The following is a 19947-nucleotide window of genomic DNA, read 5'->3' as shown; positions in this document are numbered from 1 at the left end:
CTGCTCTAAAATTCACGTATCTGTCAGATAAAAGTCCAGTGCTTCTAAAGCATAAATTACAGTGTATTTTCATAAAGAAAATGAACATGTGGGTGACAGAAGATTTTATTATGAATATCTCTTAAGTACATAAGTACATGCATATGAAAATAAAGAAGTCCCAACATAGACATATGTGTAGAAACAAAACATCCCATGCTTGGTTTCCAATTTCTAACTAACCTTGACTATTGGTGTGTGCTAAACTTTAAGAGTGTGTTTATTTCTATCAGTTGAACAAAATGTTATTTGGCTGACTACCAGTGCAAAGGGCCCAAAGTCAGCTACTGAAATCCCTGTTATAGATCCTTGTTTACTCATTCAGGCCAGTGCAGGCTTCTCAGGGAAAGGACTTTCCTGACATTTCTCTGATGCTCTGCTCTTGCTCTCAGGCTGTACTTCATGGATAAATGCAAGGAGAATCACAGATCTGTGGTAGAAAGTAAGAGCTAAAAACCATTACTGAAGAATAGGAATGACTGTGCTTAGCAACTTGCTCTTCCAGTTACTGGAAGAGCTGCTCTTCTGGTTGCTCTTCCAGTTTCTGGAAGAGCTGAATCCAACTATTCAGCACTTCTTGCTCAATAAAGGAAAAGTGTTAACATCTCTGAGGATGTCAGGTGTTGAGCAGTGAAAATGTCACAACTCTTCAATCTTCCTGACTTGAAAAGAGACTAGAGACTTTAGGCAAAGGGAAGAAGCTAAGAAGCCACAAAAGTGCTTGCAATATGGTGAGAAAAGCATGAGATGAGAGAGGGAGGGAGAGGGAGAGGAACAAAACATACACTGAAAGAGATTTGAGGGCGATGTTGCTGTTTCAGAACAGGCAGATGTATGAACACTGCAAGAAATGTTATTTCATGAAAAACTCTAGGATACTGAAATGTGGGCTTTCCCATTTCATGTGTCATGTGATGCTCAGGATTTTATACTTGTAATGACTGAGATGTTTTCAAGTTGTTATTTGAATCCCTGCAATGGATATGGCTGGGGCTGCTGTTGCTGCTAGAGGCAAAAGTCTCTAGTCAGCATTCCTCCCCCTCTCCAGATATATGCACTGTTTTTGACCATGTGAATGTAGCTTTCTACATCATGTATGGAATTGAAATGCAGTGCCACTGGAGAGCCACTTGCCTTCAGTCATTACAGATAAAAGGTGTATTAAAATAACTTTGCCATGGAACATCTGGTAGCACACGCTGGGCAAAATCCCTCACTGGTATAACTACTGATTCTGTAAGTAATTTAAAGTGGCTCTAACAGAGAAGGCAATGTGTCAGACCCACAGAGGCTCTAAGCCCATGTCTAGTTCTAGACAAGTCAAAGTGATGTTCTGGCCTTTCTTTAGAGTTAACACACTGGTGTTTGGTCACTGCGTTTGGAAAGTTTTCTTCTCTCCACCATGCTCCATTGGGCTCCAACCTAGTGTCCTGAGGGAGGAAAGTATGAACTTCAGGCAGACCAAAATGAAAGGACCAGCTAGCACAGTGGCAAATTAAATCACTGCTGTTGAAGATGGGTAATGGGCTTAAGAGAGAATAATCAGGGTATTCATACACATTGTAACTTTGAAAATAGCTATAATCAATACGGAAAAAAAAAAAAAAGAAAAAAATATACCTCTGTGAACAGGTCACTAAACCTCTGCTTAATATGCAAATGTGAGGGCAGTAGATTAAGAAGCAATCCTGTCATACTGGCTATCTAAGGAACTGGATGCAAAATAATACTGAAAACTTCAACAGGTCCATGATTTAAAAAAATTCCCTTCTTCCTCTCTAATGTTGTTTCTCAGTCCTCTTTCTATTTGGAAAGATATAATAACATGAGAATGGACTTCAAAAGACAAGTTTCTGGTACGGTTTTTGGTAGAGTGAGATTTTGAAATTAGAAGTGTCTGAAAATATGTCAGGACTGTTATGTATGAAGGGGCATTGCCCAGAAGAGGTGGTTTACTCTTGTAGCCCCTTTTACTAAACAACACATATGAGAAGACAAAGTAAAACTGAGAAAAGATCAACTTTAAAAATAAAAATAAAAACATGTACTTTAACCAGTATACCCAGACATTAAAGATACTTCCAAATTTCAGGAGCTAAAACAAGAACTGAACATTTGCACGGACAATGAAAACCTACAGTTGTGTTGGATAGAATTCTCTTTTTACACAGTTCTATTAGTCAGGATTATAAAAACTGAAATTGTGGGGCATGAGCCTGTTGCCAGGGGCATGCCTCCAATCCAAAATGGAGCAGTCTGTGGATATGACTATATTAACCAAGCAAGAGATGGAACACAAATATCACCCAGAATTACGCTCTCTGTTACTTCAGTCACTTGAGTGACACATGTTTATAAACACACCACGTTATAAACACACCATGTTTATAGAGAGTTTGGGTATGTTCCCATGACACTACACTGAACTTCCTGCCCTATAAGTGACAAAAATAGATATAAACTTCTCTTGTCAGAGGTTGTCACATAGGCCTTGCACCTTTTTCTGATTTTAGAACTGCATGAAAAGATCATCTGAGAAAAGAGGTCGAGATCATCCTAGTCAGTCTCTCTTCTGTAGAGCAGGAATAAAAAAAACAGCGTCTCACATACATTTGTCTCTCTCTGAGACAAAAGAATAGACATTCCATGGCCTGTTTATCCATAACTTTAAAAAAAAAAAATCTTTTTTTGCATGAGATTTTTTTTTTTTTTTTTTTTTGCTGCTTGCTATTTTCTCTTCTCTCAGTCTCATAAATTGACCCAGTTTGTTCAGTCTTTCATTACAGATCATTCCCATTTCTCCTTCCTCTCTGACTGATGAACAGCTATTCTTCAGTTTCTTCAAAACTTAACATGGCATGTTAGCTTGAGGTTCTTCAGCACTGGCTGTTTATTTTGTGAGCATCTTTGTGTGCTTCTTGACCTCTCATATCAGCACTTTTGAAAGAACAGGGCATTGGTTATTCACATTAGTAACACGGTATGCTGTTTAAGATTTTAGGCTCTGTTCTGACATCCAGTAGGCTAATGGAAATATCAGAGAACAGCAGACTCAGGTGCAATACAGTGCAGAACCCTGATTGATATAGTCCTCTGTTTGATAACGAACCACTGGTAGCTGCATTTAAATATGTTTTTCAACAGTTACACCCTGCCTGGAATAATTTCCCCCAGAACAGTTTTCACGGGCTTTCTTATGAGGCAGTGTCAAAAGTTTTACTGAAGAGAAGGTCTGTGACATCTACTATAGGTTCCATATCCACTAGTCATTCTCCTGTCACAGGAAGAAACTAGATTGTTTTAATGTGATTGTTCCTGACAAACCAACATTTATTGTTGCTTATCTTGTTTTCTTTTTAGGGTGTACAAATAGTCCTTTCTTTAATAGTTTGTTCCAGTGCTTTTTGGGCATTTGATATTAGGCTAGTAGCTCTCTGGCTCCTCTTGTAGAAATATTGTTTTTCTATTGTCCCATCTCAGTTTTCTAATGTCTCACTCGTCATCCATGAATTCTCAAAGATAATGGGTAAAGATTCTGACATTCCTTTAGCCAGCTCTTTGAATACTGTAATTCAGCTGATTATTTTTTAACCTTTTATTTGCCTACATTAACCTGAGACATTACATAGAATATTTGAGTTGGAAGGGACTCACAAGGATCATCTAGTCCAGCTCCTGGGTCCTCAAAGGACCACCCAAAAAATCAGACCATGTGTCTGGGAGAATTGTCTAAACACTTCTTGAACTCTGGCAGGCTCTGTGCCATGACCACTTTCCTGAGGAGTCTGTTCCAGTGCGCGATCACCCTCTGATTGAAGAATATCCTGATATCCAGTCTGAATCTCCCCTGTTGCAGCTTCAGGTTGTTCCCTTGGGTCCTATTGCTGGTCACCAGAGAGAAGATCTCAGAGCCTGCCTCTTTGCTCCTCCTCATGAGGAAAATGTAGACTGCAATGAGATCTTCCTTCAATCTCCACATCTCCAGGTTGAACAATGCAAGTGACTTCAGCCGCTCCTTGTATGTCTTCCCCTCTAGACCCCTTACCATCTTTGTTGCCCTCCTTTGGACACTCTCTAACATCTTTATGTCTTTCTTATACTATGGTGCTCAAAACTGCACACAGTACTCAAGGTGAGGGCACAGCAGCGCAGAGGAGAGCAGGACAACCCCTTCCCTTGACTGACTAGCAATGCCGTTTTTGATGTACCCCAGTGTACAGTTGGCCCTCCTGGCCTCCAAGGCACACTGCTGGCTCACATTCAGCTTGTTGTGGACCAAAATCCCCAGATCCCCTTCTGCAGGGCTCCTCTCCAGCATCTCATCCCCCATTCTGTACATATAACAAGGGCTGCCCCTTCCCAGGTGCAGAATCCAACACTTGCTCTTTTTAATCTTCATATTGTTGGTGATTGCCCAGCTCTCTAATTTGTCCAGATCTCTCTGCAAGGCCTCACCACCCTCAACAGAGTCAGCAGCTTCACCCAGTTTGGTATCATCTGCAAACTTACTCAAAAAACCTTCAAGTCCTTCATGCAAATCATTTATGAAAACATTGAAGATGACTGGTCATAAAATGGAGCCCTGGGGAACCCCACTAGTGACAGGTCGCCAGCCTGATGTAACCCCATTTACAAGAATCCTCTGGGCCCAACACATCAGCCAATTGTTTACCCATCTTATTATGCTTTTATCTAACTGTATTCTGGTCATTTTGTCCAGAAGGATACTGTGAGAGACAGTATCAAAAGCTTTATTGAAATCCAGAAAGATTATATAAACATTATCCTGCTGTCCTTGGTATTGGTGGCCATCATATTGTAGCTGGCCTCTCTAGTAAAGACAGATAGAAAAGAAGCAGTACTTCTGGTCTTCTCATCACTACCCGTTGATAATTCTTCCTTTGCAATTTGTGATCCAGCAATTTATTTCATCTCTTTTTATTACTCATGTTCTTGAATGATTTCTAGTTATGCACCATGTCACTTCATAGTTTTATCTCATTTCATGCTTTTGTGAGTCTATCCCTATAGTCTTATGCTACTCCTGTAAGCCTGTCAGTAAACTGACATCATTTTTGCCTCCTGTATGTGTCTTGAAGTATTTCTGCTAAATGAAAAGATTATTGTTTACTGAACTCTCTTATTCACTTTCTCCTTATTTTGATTTGCGCTTGTGTCCTTGGTACAGTCATGCTGAAGAACTGCCATCTTTCATGAACTCTTTTTCCTCTTCAGCTTCGCTCCTGGATATCTGGTCAGTCAATTTGTTGAGGTTATCTTGAAGCTTATTGGTTTCTGTTTTGTTGTTCTCTCTCTATAATGATGCCCACTAAACTTGTTTTCTATATTCAAGTTTTCAAAAGATTCACACCATTAGTTAGAATCAAATCTAGAAATATTTTTTTTTTCTCCTGCCAGTTTCTTTGCTATCTCTATCAAGTAGTAGTTGTCAGAGCATCTGGAGAAGAACAGGGTTCTGTTTCCTGGTACATCCAGTTTCCATTAGTTGCCTGAGTAGTTGAAATGCTTGAGTGCCGCCAAATCCTTTCATTTAAATGATCCTGCACATTGCTCGTAAGAGCATGTTCTGTCAGATCATTCAGTTTTGATAGCTTTAATAGATAACTACCACATGTATTTCCTTTTAATTATTACTTAAGAGTTCTTCAGCTACTCAAAAGCCCTCTATGTTCTGGGTCCTCGGAGTAAATGAATGTCTCTTTATATTTGAAATACCTGATCCTTCACTTTTTGTCTACCTTTACTTCTCAAGCGAGTTTCATATCCTTTCATATGTTAGTTCTCGGAGTGTGATTGGACTCAGCCTCTTAGGCCAAGTAAGTACTAATTTTGATCACATGTTGTCCTGGTTTCAGCTAGGACAGAGTTAATTTTCCTCCTAGTAGCTGGTAGGGTGCTATGTTTTGGATTAGGATGAGAAGAGTGCTGATAACATGCTGATGTTTTAATTGTTGTAGAGTAGTGCTTACACCAAGCCAAGGACTTTTCAGCTTCTCACTCTGTCCTGCTAGCGAGCAGGCTAGGGATGCAGCAGGAGCTGGGAGGGGACAGACCCAGGACAGCTGACCCAAACTGGCCAAAGGGGTATTCCATACCATCTGATGTCATGCTGAACAATATATAGGGGTGGCTAGCCGGGGTGGGGGGGGGCCGGCTGCTCGGGGATAGGCTGGGCATCGGTCAACGGGTGGTGAGCAATTGCATTGTGCATCACTTATTTCGTACACATTATTATTATTAATACTATTATTATTATTATTATTATTGTTATTATTTTCCTGTTTTAATAAACTGTCTTTATCTCAACTCACAGGCTTCACTTTCCCGTTTCTCTCCCCCATCCCAGAGAGGGAGGGGGGAGGGTGAGCGAACGGCTGTGTGGTGTTTAGCTGCCAGCCGGGCTAAACCACAACACATGTGAAGACTTCAAGCTTCTCTTGTTTCTCCCACAAACCTCATGTATTAGTACGCAGATGTCTAAGATAATCACTGAATTTGATCCATTATTCTCTTCCTTTTCTCATCTCTGATCCCATTTTGAAAAGATCCCTTCCTACAAAATGGCAGGGCCTGACCAGATAACTCCTGCTAGTACGTATCCATGGTGGCTTGCTTGTTTTGTCACTTCTCCCTCTCAGTCCTGAGGCCTACTTACGTAGTCTTTACCAGCTCATGTGAAAAATTGACCTCTGGTGGATTAGAAGGGCTACTGGTGTGATCCATTTAGAACGTTTCTGTATCTCCTGTACTTCCATATACTTTGGAGCTGAAGTTCCAGAAAATGGCAGGGGAGACCTCTCTTGGTTCTTTCTGCATCTCTATGAGCTGGAGCTTAATGGCTCCACAGGTGATACGTCTGCAAATGCCCGTCTATTTCACTTGTCTTTAAGTACAAACCTGAGAAGTTTAGATGTGTTTTATTTATAAGCATAGACCAGGGAGAGAACTGCAGAAGGTAGTTAGTCAGGAGGAAACATCTTCTCTGCAGCTGCATTGTATGTGCACAGAATTTTGCTTCTGTGTTAACCTTTCAAAAGAGGTCATTACTTGTGGAAGATATAGTGGAAATCACAAAGCTGGAAATCACAACATGTTCTTAAGCCTGCAATGCAACTCACAACTTTATTTTCCTCATAATATCCCTTTTCTGTGGACATTTTTGAGAATTTTATTCCAGAAAGAATATGTAGCCCCAGCAAGCACTGCACTTTAGACAAAACTGTGTTGTAAACTGGGCTTTGACCATTTGACCATTGGCCAGTGGTATAGCATTCACGCTTTTACGTTCTCCAATCTTCAACCCACGTATAGCAATGAAAGAAATGTGTCTCCAGCATAGTGTAAGTCAACATGCTTATTTTTAGATTTTTTGTGTCTTATGTCTTTGTTTTCATAGCAATTTTAATTCCTACAAAAACACATTTGTGGATAGTGTTTTCCCCTGCTTGCTCTTCAGGAGATGGTGACTATTTCCAGGTAGGTATAAAGAACATATAGCAAAACCATCAACTTGAAAAATTGGGGAACATCAAAGTACAAAAATCAATGACTTGAAAACTGGACATCTTGCCATATGGCTTGTGTGTCCCCTGGGGATGCCAATGGGAAATGCCTGGCCCTAGGTGTACCCAAAGAGGTACCTGCCCTTGGGCTGCACAGCTAGAATCAGATTTCTCTCCACATGCTTGGTCCTCCGTGGACTACCAGGCAGCAAGGTGAGAGAGGAAGAGGTAGAGATGGAGGTAGAGGTTCTCTCTCACCCAAGTACCTTGTGGTGAGAATACTTGCCTTGTGCTGGAGGGTTTCCATATGTCAGCAGAGAAAGGAGAGGAATCCAAGAGTCTTGCTTCTCTCACTGAATTTTTAACCAAGAGGCATATCTCCTTCACCTCTTCTCTAGTTTTAAACTTGAGAGTTTTAAACTTCAAAACTCTTCTCCTCTCTTCTCCTCTCCTCTCCTCTCCTCTCCTCTCCTCTCCTCTCCTCTCCTCTCCTCTCCTCTCCTCTCCTCTCCTCTCCTCCCCTCTCCTCTCCTCTCCTCCCCTCTCCTCTCCTCTCCTCTCCTCTCCTCTCCTCTCCTCTCCTCTCCTCTCCTCTCCTCTCCTCTCCTCTCCTCTCATTTTTTTTTTTGGAAGTTATGTGACTTCTGTAAAAGAACTGATTTTTCTTTCAGATGGTGAGGAGTATAGTCAAGTGCTGGAACTGGGTGGGCATGAAACTGCTGCTACTGCTCCTCTTTTTGTTTTATTTTCCTGCTGTTAGAAATTTATTTTTAAAATTGTGCATAAGTGCATCTCACATGCTACTGTGAAAGACTGAGTTAGTTAAGAGCTACATGATCTGGTTTTATATTATAGATTGGACAAATAAGGGGAAATTCCAGAACTGGGGGTGGTGGTGGGGGAAGCTGAATAACAGGCAGTAAATGCTGGCAAATCCTATACATTTTAAATTAAAAAATGATCTTTTTAAGCTCTTTTCTTTTGGCACTGCATTGTGTTGAACTGTTCTGATGGACTGGACTACAAAGCCATGGGGAAATTCTTTAAAGGTCTGGCACAATCTGGGGCCTTGGTGTGCTTTGATGAATTTAATCGTACAGAGCTGGAGGTAATTGTAGTACCAGTTTCTTAGCAAAGTTGGTATTCAATGAAAGTGACAAGCTTGACAACTTCATTAACAGTACTGACATTAAACAACATTGACAGAAGCTTACTGTTAAATGAAAAAAAATACAATTTTAGTACATTTTAATCAAACTCAACTGGTTGTCTATGTCAAATCTGTCCTTGTGATTTTTTTATGGTTTCCACATTCTCTACTGTAAATGTAGCCAGAGAAATATTGCTGTTGCAACCTTCTGAGCACAGTAACAGAAGGAGGTTTGTGGGGAGACATTGCATTTTGTTCATGATAGATTAGCTGCAAGATCTCTCTGCTCTGGTATGCAACCTGTCACTCACAGTGTTTTGAAAGACAGGAGTTAACTTTCATCTGCAGAAAGCTCACAGCCAGGGAAAGAGAACTGCTTCAATACCACGTTTATTACCTTGATGGGGTGGGGGGACAACAACAACAACAGCAAAAAAAAAAATACTTCAGAGAGGCATCTGCAACAAACAAGAGCTTTGTTTTTTTGTTTGTTCATTTTTTTGTTTTGTTTATTTGCTTGTTGGTTTTGTTTGGTTGTTTTGTTGTGATTTTTTTTTTCATTATTCAGAATAGGATTTAAGAAGGCAATTTACTACACTTGTACAAAATATAATTAAATGCCCATATAGGGAAATACTGTGTAACCTATCTTGTTGTATAAACTAAGGTGATCTGATTGATTTTTTACATTTCCTACATTTTTCTGCCTTTTTTTTTTAAGTCTCAGCTACTCAGAACCCTTGGTAGAAAGTACTGACACTGAATTATGTTATAAATGTTCTTTTAAACTTGTGCTTCTGAGCTAACAGAGAAACAAGCTTTAGAAATACAATACGATCGCTGTATTCTCCATTATATTGTATTAGACTGTTAGAGATACATAGCTATTTCTGGAAGATGCTATGACTTTAGCATTTTCATTCATTTTGCGGGTTATCATTTAATGCATAGGGAATTTTCCAAAGCATTGGGCAATTTATTAGCTTAAGGTTGTGATGGATTTTTGGTTTCATTACACTTAGTAGCACATTAAAACATCAATTTAAAGTTTAAAAACAAAAGTATTAATGTTTTCAAACTGAAAGAGCCTGCACTTCCTTCAGTGCTTATTGTAGCTGTTCAGCAAATGTTGACCCTTCAGACACCAGTATCTGAGCAGGTGCAGGTCTTGGAAGATATGTCTGGACCCAACCTCCATTATGTTTATTATCAGCAATTTGGGTGGGCTGGTGGAGTGAAGCTGTCAAAAAAATCCAAAAGTAACAATAACATAATGATTTTGCTAGGATGGGCAAAATTATGAGATTGTTTCTCCTTTATTGCTGTTTGCTCCTCTGCTAGAAGTAAAAAAGTTTTCTCACTGGATTGCAGTACCATGAAGAGCAACTGTGCCTGCACGGGTTCTGTTTCAAAAAAAAGGCAGCATGCTCTCCTTTTTGTATTACTGTGAAGCATATACCTAGGAAATGCCTGACTGAAATCTTTTTTGCCTTTGTGCACTTTTTCCCTTTGCCCAGTGACAGGAGATCCCTCAAGTCCAGCACTAAGCTCTTCTTCATTAGAACCCAGTTTTCAATTTAAATTTTAATTGGAATGGATGACTCAAATACTTACCATTTGCTGTAATTTCTTCATGCAGTTCATCAACAACACAAAGAATTTTATTTTTTTTTTAAAGCCAGGTTCCTTTTCTCTGAAAGATTTATTTCTGGTAATTAAAATTATTTTAGATCATTCCATACAGTTTCATTTTTAATAGGATTCATTCTTGCAAAAGGATTTTTTTTTCCATTCTTTGAATGTAATGCCACCTAGATGAGTGGATTCTTACACTGTTAGGGTTAGGGTGCAGCTAGGGTTAGGGTTATACTGCATTCATATACAGTCCTAAATGTACTTTTTAACAGTTTTATGATCCATTACAATATGTTATACTAGGTCATATTTATGTATTATCATATACTGGAAGTAATTGTATATAGTTGATGAAAATAACCTGGAGGACTACACCTCTCCAGTGTTTACTCGTCTTTTTCCTCTGAGGCCTAGACAGAATTTGAGATATTTTCACATTGGAAAATAGAATATTAGGAGATGTATACAGTAATTTCTGGTCCTCAAACTGTTGAAGAAATGTATTGCCAAAGAAAAGAGTGTCATATAAACAGCAAAGGACTTTATCTAATCAAAACACGATATACTTGATTAAAGCCTTTTGCGTCATCTGGCACCCTGACTCTGCCATAGCTGGGGTGAGCTGGTACAGTCAAGCTTTGGTAGAGACCAGCTAGGAGCTTGAGTGGTCTGATACAATTTGAAGCCTTGTATAGTATATTTAAGATCAGTGCCTGGAAATCCATCAGAGGCCAGTAGATATCTTCTTCTAGTTCAGGTTTCAGGTCAATCCCCACAATCATTCCCAGTCACCGCTCATTATCTATGTAATTGCCCAGCAGTAAGATAGTTAGCTCTGTGTCAGAACGCCAACATCAGAGCTGTGAGTCAGGAAAGGCTTTGGGGTTTCTGATGCTTTTTTATCTCTTAAAATGAGCTCAGATCTAACACAGCTCCCAGCCTGTAGACTTCAATTGAAAAAAAAAAAAATCATCTTTACAACATGTCCAGTTGCTTCCCTCAGCCCAGTACCATGGCATTGATTTCATCTGCACAAGCTTGGCTAAGCAACTGTCATCCTCTCTTGAATCAAGAAATTCACCAAGTTATTAATTCCTCTGCAACTGTCGGAATGGATGAGATAAAAACAGGGAGATCATAAAAGTCCTGTAGGGAATTCCAATGGGAATTTCACCATTAAAGTAAATAGATCCAAAATTTTGCCTCATCATCGTTAATTGATCTTCAAAAGCCCTAATACCATCATTCTTAATTTTGTATGAGTATTTCCACAAAAACATTCAGAATACACAGTGGGGTTTGTGCAATTCTTAAATATTTTTGAAGTTACACACTTGAAAATTTTCTTAATGACACTGTAGGAATGAAATAAATGGAAGAAATGGGAAATAAGATATTCTTTATAATTCTGACTGTAAAAATATAAAAGACTGTAAGTTCACCACTAGCCTGTTGTGGGGCCTGAGACTGTGTCACAGGGGTAAGTAGTTACAAGAATTTCAGACTGTAGAGGAATCTAGCCACTAAGCCACTGTATCAGAGCAGGTATTACATTATTATGGATTGCACAATTCAAATAAGTTCAGAATTTCTTTCATTTCATAAAAAGATGTTATGCTTCTTCTGCATGCTTAAGGAAAGTACATTTTGACACAGCTATAATCACAGGAAAAGTAATATTCTAACAGGAAAATGGAATAGGACATTATTAAACTAGTAGCCGGCAAAAGAAGTGAACTAATTTTTTCTGCAGGTGCATACCACAAACTAGAGATAAAAACAGTGATGTAATTTCTGTAATAAATATTCTCAAATAAAGAAATCCAACCTTTTGCTTTGTAAACCCAAGAATATTTGTTATTCATAATGAACTGATTAGATTACTAATCTCAGCTATTTTTCCATTTCTTCCCTCTCTCTTTTTTTTTTTTTTCATAGAATCATAGAATATCCCGAGTTGGAAGGGACCCACAAGGATCATCAAGTCCAACTCCTGGCTCCCCATAGGTCTACCCAAAAATTCAGACCACGTGACTAAGTGCACAGTCTGAATGCTTCTTAAATTCTGACAGGCTTGGTGCCGTGACTACATCCCTGGGGAGCCTGTTCCAGTGCACGACAACCCTCTCAGCGAAGAACTTCTTCCTGATGTCCACCCTGAACCTCCCCTGTTGCAGCTTGACACCATTTCCTTGGGTCCTATCGCTGCTCACTAAAGAGAATAGATCAGCACCTGCCCCTCCACTCCCTCTCATGAGGAAGCTGTAGACTGCGATGAGGTCTCCCCTCAGCTTCCTCTTTTCCAGGCTGAACAAACCGAGTGACCTCAGCCGCTCCTCATGCGTCTTCCCCTTTAGGCCCTTCACCATCTTTGTAGCCCTTATCTGGACACTCTCTAGTAATTTCATATCTTTTTTGTACTGTGGTGCCCGAAACTGCACACAGTACTTGAGGTGAGGTTGCACCAGTGCAGAGTAGAGCAAAGAGTAGAGGTTTTTTTTGTTTGTTTGTTTGGTTTGGTTTGGTTGGTTGGTTTTGTTTGTTTGCTTTTTTTGTTGTTGTTTTTGCAATGCCTATTCCATGTTTGAAGACGTGGAATGGGTAGTTAGGAGGGAGCTGTAGAGAAATAAACAATATAGTCTTAGAGACACAGAATAATTTATACAGTATTTATTTGTCATTCTCCTCCTGGGGCTGCCATTGGATGCCACTGACCCAGGTGCCCTGCTTGGACATGATGGGGCAGGAGGCATTGCCTCAGGCCCTGTGATGTCTATGAAGACAGCACTCCTGGCTGAATTTGGTTTTCCCCAGATGATCAGAAGAAATAGAGGATGTGTGTGAAAGCTGTTTCAGATACACTTTGGGTAAGCTTATGCAAAACAGGTCATGTTATGAAGTGTTTTTGAAGACGCTGGCATCTTCAAAATGGATATGAATTGGATATCCATTGGATGGATATCAATGCAAGACTTTCATCAGCCCATTGTTGAGTTAGTGGTTTGTTTCAAGATATCTAATAACTGCTTTGATACTGGCATTTATAAATAATAGAAATTGGTGGAATTATCCTAAAGAAGGGTTTAACTCCCAATTCACATCAGGTAGAAGAGAAAAGAAGTCCCTTTTCTTTGCTTCACCACACCTGCTTGATTTGATCTCCAGCATGTGTTTTCCCTCATTGGCAGGTTTTGTGTCCTAATGTCCAGCACCCTTCTCTACCCAGCTTCATAGCCTTACCTGCCCTTTCTCTGCCTCTGATTACAGCCCAGTTTGGTTCCTGCATTATCCTGAAGAAGCTGAAGTATGCACACAGGTTCAGATTTAACACTGTCTTCATAGCCACATGCTTTGCTCTGGGGCAATGATAAGAATGTTAATAAGAAATCTGAGAATCCTCAAAAGATGCCATTAGGGCATCCTCCACATCCAAGGAAAAGCACAGATTCAGCCTTGATACAGCCTCACCTTCCAGCTGTGACCTATGTTGCATGCAAAGACTTTTGTATTACAAGGTCATCTCTTTTAGAAACATTAATATTTGAAAGCATTATTGTTGTGTACTGGGAGATGTTCATTTCCAGCCTGTGTCTTCCAAACCCAAATCAACAACAGTAATGCAGACTGTATTTCTTTTTTTTTGCTGAGGCAGAAGTAAGGGAAGATCCATTCCTGCTCTCAGATGTGATGTCCTGATTTGCAACCAGTTCCCTCCAGCAGCATCCCCAGCTTTTCCTCTATCCTGAAAAGATGTGGTACCCTTCAACCACAGGAAATTACTAATTGAATGGCTACAGTTGAGCAGGCAGAGAGCAAAAGAAATCTTACTCCATACCCGTACACTGCCCAACATTTGTCTTGTATATTTGTACATAGATTCTTTCAAAAATATCCTTTTTCCACCAGTCAAACATCTTCTGGTGTGTATCTCTGTATGTTAATGATGGTAGTCTAATATTGTCAGTTTTGCACTACTTATGGTAACTTGCCAGGCTGCTTGATTTTCTCTGCAGATTTGTCATTCTCTTGTGCAAGGTATCACTTTACTATTATTATTTATTTACTTATTTATTTATTTAATATTTTTTAATGTATGTGTGTTTACACAGCTGCCTTGAAAGCAGTATGTGATCATTCTTTCCCTAAAAATGCAGAGAACAGATGACTTTTTCTATTTGTTTTCCAAATGTCTCTTTAAAACTTCAGCTCACTTCTAACCACTGAAACCGTCATGATTAGGTTTTGCTGTTTACTTAATAAATAAGCAAACTTGTAAACTCATTTTTCTTGTTTTAACATTTTTAATATCCTTTCTTGGAAATCTTCAGAAGACTAGATAATTAGTTTAAATGCTGAAATCCTATTTTTTCAGTGGGCTGTTTTGATCTTCATGACTATGGGACTATTTGTAGGCTTTGTTCAAAAAATTAAGCATGAAAACATCAATTTTATCCTTTAAAAATAGTTACACTTAAAAATAATCATTTGCTATACTCTCCTAAGGATCTCATGCAATGTACCTCTTACTTTCTTTTATATCAAATGTGTTCAAGTTAGGAAACTGAGCACTATGACCATCTTAAAATCTAATATCATCTTAAGACAGATTTAGGCTTTTTTCTGCTACTTAAAATTTTATGAGGTGCAAAGACTGTGCCCTGTAAATGTGTGCCAGCTCCTTTGCTTACAATGCAGAAGGCAAAAGAGGATTGAGATCATTCTTCCAAAGCTATGTACCAGCTCTGCAGTACAAGTCTTGGTAAAAATGCATTTAACATTTACAAAATGAAGCAACTTGAAATCCTGACCTCAGAGCAGTCAAAGAAAGCCTGGTCATTAATTTAGAAGGCATTGTGTGATCTTTTGCTAATTTAACAATGTGTGTTGGCATGTGACTAATGAAAGGAACTACACAAAGTGGTTTATTTGACTGGGGCTTGAATTGTTGCAGATTTAAAAAAAAAAAAAAAAAAAAAGCTTTTGAATTCATATTTTCCTTATGACTACATTCCTATAAAACAACGACACTTTATTGGATAGTTGTTTTGTTTAGGAGAACGGTCTTATTTTTAAGTGAACAATTCACATGTCAGACTGGCACTTTCTTCGTGGACATATTGCCAAATTTATATTGAAAACCTTGTTAAAATCTATTCTTCCCTTGATATAGTTTTGCATATTTATTTTATGTGAAAAGAATAGGTAGTCTGAATAGCCTAAAGATGATATTGAAGCAGAATTGTTCATTACCCTGGCCATTTTAGATCTAACTGCGCACTAATTTTTCAAAGCTTTTGATTATTTGTCATTAAACTTATTATATTTCACTCAGGTAATGGCACCAATATGTTTATAGCATGCAAAAGACTCACTTGCATTTCACCAATGTATTTGACTGTGCTGGTATTTATTCCAAGTATGTAAGTTTCCAAAATTGATAACCACATATCTGTGTATATACTTCATCCTGATAAAAGGTTGCAGTGTTTTCAATACATCCCATATTTTGTTTCTTCTTGCAGATGATGTTCAGAGAATTTTTTAACTAAGGGCTCAAGATGATGTTTTTCTGCTTATTTGTTTATCTGGTTAAAAGAACAGTTAGGATGTTACTCTTAAGTGTACTGCCCTGTTTCTTTGAAAGTGAAGGAGAAACAGGCTTCTAGTTGCCTCAAACATTTGAAAGGATTTCTTCTGAAACGTGGATTCTTCTGTTGGAATTTTATATTTCCTTATCTTCAGTAGGGCCAGACTTGAAAGGACTGAAAGAGGTTCCCATTGATTTTTCTGAGAGTCCCTAATCAAGTATCCAAGAAAGAAATTTGACCCCAAAGAGGGATTTCTAGGGCAAGTGGGATTTGTCTGGGCAGTTTGCTTCTGAAGGAAGAAAGCTGTATTCTTTCCTTTCTTGAAAGGCAATTCATGAAAGAAACATAAGGAATGGCTCAGCAAAAAGAAACGAAAAGCTTCTAAACTGCAGGTAGAAACAATATGTCTTTTGATAAAGCTAATGTTGCTTTGTGTTAAAAGCAGAGTTCAGATCGCCAGGAGTTACACTCTTTGTGCAATGATTTCCTACCTCACGACATCAAAGGCTCGCAAGCGCTGTGCTGAATAAACTACCACTCAAAAAGAAAACCAGGAAAAAGAATAACCCTGAAGGTAAGAGATGATGAACAGGTGCTGTCTTTTATAGGGAATGTGATGCAGATCTCGCACAGCATGGTGATGGGGGCAGAGATATCATGGGAGGCATGTTTCAGCCATGTCAGTGCCATGCCTCAGAGCAGGAGCATAGCACTCCTTGGAAACACTGCTCTGGCTCTCAACAACAACCACCAACTAACCAACCAACCAAACAAAAAAAGAACAAAACCATGATTATCTCAGAGACAGGACAAAAGAAGAGTTTGGAGGTGGACTTTTGTGCCGAAGGAGGAACCATACCCAGCCTGGAGCAGCCTCTGAGGCAGCTGTCCTCCAAGCACGAGGCTGAGCCTCCAGGTGGGAAGGCTTCAGGGGTGATACCCCGCCCTGTCCGGTGCTATCCCCATGCTATGCAGACAGTCACTGCCAATGGCACAGGGCAGAGAAAAGACATCCTGAGGGCTGCAGGTGGAAAGGGTAATGTTGTTGCACTGGAGTCTGAAGAGACATATCTATAGAGATGCCCATACCTCAAGTAATCAGGTATCTGTTTCCTTTTTTTTTTTTTTTTTTTTTTAATGGTCACATCCACATCCGGTTTTTGTTTTTGTTTTTTCTTCTTCTTTTTCCTTCCTTCCTTCGTTCCTTCCTTCCTTTCTCTCTTTCTTACTTTTCCTTCCTTCCTTCCTTCCTTCCTTCCTTCCTCTCTCTCTCTCTCTCTCTCTCTCTCTCTCACACCACATTCTTACCCACAATAATTTGTAATGTTGAATCTACAAAACAAAATTCCAGACTTCTGAGTAAAATTTCTATTCTCTACCCTGGCTTTGTCGAACTGAATTTCAAGCCAATCATTTATGTCAATTTTGCTTCTAAGAAATAAGTTATATTTAACATGCTCATATTAAAAAGGGGCTGTTTATCTATGTTCTTTTTAATACAACATGGGGAAAGTGATTAAAAGTCAAAATAAAATGGAATATTTATTATTTTGCCCATCTGTTACTTTTTTTTTTTTTTTTCTCCCATCTCTGGACACAGTGGAAAAGAGATTGCGTTAATTAATTCAAGCAATTCTCTGTTGTACTATCCAAACATGATGTCTAATATTTGCAGCCTACTTTAGATCTTAAAATAAGTGAAGGGAAATTGTACAGATATTTTTGAACAGGTGTAGTGATAACTTAGTGGATGATGAAGGTAAAAAGGTGAGGGGAGTGTTTTGTTATTTTTTTTTTCCTGGTATAATTGCATTCACACATACACACACACATACACAAATAATCACTGAAATTCTTCCTTGCTATGCGCAGTTAAGTTGGAAACATGTTCCCTGTACTTTTTACTCTACCCTGTATGACAACACCATATCTTTGATATTAGATTTCCAGTAGGCAACCTTTTTGCTTTGATGAAACATATTTGAGAGGTGGATTCAAAGTAGAGACTATGCTAGCCTGACTGTCATAAAATGGGATTTTTAAAAGAAACAAGAATGCAAGCTACTTGCTCTCTAGGCATAGAGAAGGTTTTCTATCATGTCAAAGCCTGAAGATTTCATGTTTATACCAACCAGAAATTATTTTCACATTAACTATGTCTTTTTTTCTGGGCTATATTGTTTTATTATGTTTCATATTTTATGTTATGTTATGTTATGTCATGTTATGTTATATGTTATTTTATTTTATTGTTATTTTTTTATTTTTTATTTTATTTTATTATTTCATTTTATTTCTTACTGGCTTATTCCAGAGCTGTGTCCAGCAGCCCAGTACACAGAACAAGACACGTCATCACTTCTCCCCATATGTCACAGTCACTCTCTAAGATGGAAAAACACAAGGATTCCCAATGGTCCAGCAGGATGTCAGGATGGTCTGTTGGTGAGAGAGTCCGCAGAGCTCTAGTTTCTACTGTAAGAAAAGCCACCATTTCATTACATGGCTTGTAGCAACTCAAGCGGCTTTTCTTTTTAGCAGTCAACCTTGCTGTTAAATTGTGGAAGAACAGAACCTTGTGGAAAGACATCTAAGCTGACTTTTTTTTTCTGGTAAATAAACTTTCTAAAGCAGTTTCCTTGAGGTTTTTCGTTATATTCAAGAGGGATTTATCAAGCTTTTTCCTGTTTCTTTGTGTTATCTTAGAGACTCCAGCTAGTCAAACTTTTTAACAGATAGCCAAGTAGCTTAGCTGTGTGGGTGCTGAGGGGGAGTGGGCTACAGAGGCTGCAAACACCAACAGTTTTGCTGAGGTAGTTTCATGGCCCTCTAACACAAAGCAAAGGCAATACCAACTCTTGATTAAAAAGAAATTCACTTATTTAACATTCTTACTTTTAATATCAATTCAGCATTCAAACAGCAAGTGTGAAAGCACATGCAATATTACTTGTCTTGCTGGTATACATTAAGCCCTTGAATGTATTTGAATTCAGAGCTGAAGTTTGACCTAATTTAAAGTTTTCCAATATTATAATTTTAACTTAGATATATTCCAATGGATGGTGTTATATCAGATATTAAAATGAATTTCAGATTCTTAGTCCTTGTCACAGGATCCATCTTTGCAACCTGTGGGTGACAAGAGTAAGATCCATCCTCATTGTCACTGGAAATCTGAAAGTTAATTTCCAGGCACAGGCTTGTTTTGTCAGGATGATTTAAGATCATATACAGAAAAATAATCTCTCATTGAGGAGAATTAAGCTTTGGTCAGAGATGAGACTTGCACGGGATGGCAGGATATGGTCAGAGCAGCTGCCCACATGGCCCCATGTACAGGGCTGGCCTGACTGGGTGGGGAGGCACTGTGGGGTGCCCCAAACACCCACAAACAGGCCGGGGCAGTGTGGGTACCACCGCCTCTTGGTCTTGTTCACTGGAGAATTTTCTCTGGGGAAATATACACAAGGCTTTCTGGGAGGAGAACTATCCTGGCAACTCTCTGGGTAAAAGACGTGCCTCGTACATAAGACAAACTCTGAGCTGGGATTTCAACTACATGGAAACAAGCTGTGATCTCCACACATCAGAAACTACGTTTCAGTGGGAGGCTTTACCAGACAAAGTCAGCATGGCCCAGTGTGGTAGGCACTACAGCTCTTTAAATAAAATTTGTTTCAGAAGGCTCTTGCTGGAAATGAGAAATTATATATTCTAGATGGGCTTTTAAACTAAGGAAATAAAAGACTCAGTGCTTCATTGCTGGATTTGGAAACTATCCAAGGAAGATTTTTAAAGTTTGTGTTCTGTTTACAGTGTGTTCTCACTCATAGTATCAGATAAAATGTTATATTTTCTTACTTTAAGAGTTATTAATGAGAAAAGTTCAACAAACAGCCTAACACTGGAATTTACAAAAAGAAAAATATTCAGGAGGATATAGAATACAGTTTTATCCAAGATACTGTAGCTCACCAAAGTATAAACATTCAATTTTCTTTATTTTTAT

General features: G+C 38.9%; 1 long non-coding RNA gene across 1 annotated transcript in view; it reads left to right on the top strand.

Annotated features, from left to right (window-relative positions):
- The window catches only part of LOC118250549 (uncharacterized), a 43470-nt gene extending 24902 nt beyond the window's left edge, over window positions 1-18568 (top strand). Inside the window, exons 2-3 of the long non-coding RNA XR_004779484.2 lie at window positions 16381-16509; window positions 18250-18568. This is a non-coding gene — a long non-coding RNA (uncharacterized LOC118250549). The remainder of the gene's footprint in view (window positions 1-16380; window positions 16510-18249) is intronic.
- Window positions 18569-19947: the final 1379 nt, after the last annotated feature.

This window comes from Cygnus atratus, chromosome 1, assembly GCF_013377495.2.
Source record: "Cygnus atratus isolate AKBS03 ecotype Queensland, Australia chromosome 1, CAtr_DNAZoo_HiC_assembly, whole genome shotgun sequence".
Lineage (NCBI taxonomy): Eukaryota > Metazoa > Chordata > Aves > Anseriformes > Anatidae > Cygnus > Cygnus atratus.
This window is presented reverse-complemented; position numbering and strand designations above follow the sequence as displayed.